This window comes from Dasypus novemcinctus, chromosome 10, assembly GCF_030445035.2.
Source record: "Dasypus novemcinctus isolate mDasNov1 chromosome 10, mDasNov1.1.hap2, whole genome shotgun sequence".
NCBI lineage: Eukaryota > Metazoa > Chordata > Mammalia > Cingulata > Dasypodidae > Dasypus > Dasypus novemcinctus.
This window is the reverse complement of record NC_080682.1, coordinates 69,626,513-69,628,235: the sequence shown is the minus strand read 5'-3', so window position 1 is coordinate 69,628,235 and position 1,723 is coordinate 69,626,513. Positions and strand designations below refer to the sequence as shown.

At 41.1% G+C, this 1,723-nt stretch overlaps 1 pseudogene; it reads right to left on the bottom strand.

Annotated features, from left to right (window-relative positions):
• Positions 1–239: 239 nt before the first annotated feature.
• On the bottom strand, positions 240–894 carry LOC101431898 (small ribosomal subunit protein eS7-like; annotated as a pseudogene).
• Positions 895–1,723: the final 829 nt, after the last annotated feature.

Here is a 1,723-nt window from a genome sequence, read left to right as displayed (position 1 = left end):
TCTAGCATCCATCCCTGCAGCACCAACTAGGAAAACCCCACATAAGATTCCTTTTTGACACTTGGTTCCCCTTACTCTGTATCCTTGCAACTGTCTGTGTTTCCTTGAAAAAAAATATTATTCCCAGGGAAAAGGAAAGAGATAAGAAGAGAAAAAGAATAATAGTAATTATAATAAAAAATGTTATAAAAAAAAGAGGAAATGTTGAAGATCTAGGAAAATAAGTAATATGTGTATAATCTTTTTTTTTTTTTTTCTTTCTGAGAGTGATACTTTATTTAGTCATTTCAGCTTACAATTGAAACTCTGGAAATTCAAAGTTAACATCCTTGCCAGTGAGTTTCTTATACACACCAGAAAATGTTTCAACCTTGTGTTCTATATTGTTCTGCTGTGCTTTGTCCAAATGAACCTTTATAAGCTGGCTGCCATCCAGTTTTACACGAATTCTCTTGCCCACAATTTCACTTGGGAAGACCAAGTCTTCAAGGATTGCATCGTGCACAGCTGTCAGATTACGGCTCCTGGGACGCTTTTGCTTATTTTTTGTACAACTTTTTCAAGTTGGCTTAGGCAGAATTCTCCTCTGAGCAGTAAAGACAACATGCTTTCCATTGAACTTTTTCTCCAATTCACGTACTAGCCAGACTTGGATTTTCTGGAAAGACTTCAGTTGAGGTACGGGAACAAAGATTATAATAGCCTTCCGACCACCACCAACTTCAATTTCCTTGGCAGCTGTTATATTCAGCTCCCTTAACTAAGCCTTTAGGTCTGAGTTCATCTCCAGCTCAAGAAGAGCCTGAGAAATGCCAGACTCGAATTCATCTGGCTTTTCACCATTGGGCTTCAGGATCTTTGCGCTCGAACTGAACATGGCCTTTTTCTGGTGCAGTACCTACATAAAGGAGGGAAGCAGACTTGGCCTAATGGATAGGGTGTCTGCCTACCACATGGGAAGTCTGCGGTTCAAACCTCCTTGACCCATGTGGAGCTGGCCCATGTGCAGTGCTGATGCATGCAAGGAGTGCCCTGCCACACAGGGGAGTCCTTTGCTTAGGGGAGCCCCATGTGCAAGGAGTGCGCCCCATAAGGAGAGCCGTCCAGCATGAAAGAAAGTGCAACCTGCCCAGGCGCTGCACACACGGAGAGCTGACACAACAAGATGGTGCAACAAAAAGAAACACAGATTCTTGGTGCCGCTGATAAGGATAGAAGTGGTCACAGAACTGCATGCAGAAAATGGACAGAAAGCAGACAACTGGTGGGGTGGGAAGAAATAAATAAATCTTTTAAAAAATACATAAGGGAATAAGAACAAAAAATATGGAATAGAAAAATTGAATCAAAAACTAAATTGGAAAAAAGAATCTCATCTAGAAAGATGAGAGGAGAGGAGAAGGAAAGAGAACAGAAAGAAAGAGAGAGAGACAAAGAAAAATTGAAGACCAAACTAGAAGAGGTAGAATGAAAGGAAAGCAACCGAAGACAGAAGATAGAAAAGTGAAGGAAAGATAAGAAATAAAGTAGGTAGAAAAAAACATCAAAGAATAAAGGAAATAAAGAAAGGGAAAAGACAACAGGGTGGTTGGATGTGATAGCCTGCCTGATCAGTCTCCCCTGCCCTCTCCCTGGGGCAATTTCAGTGGCGGTTGTGGCCATTTTTGAGATACAAATGAGACTCAGATAGCCAAACTCACTGAAAGAAACCATTCTCCACCAT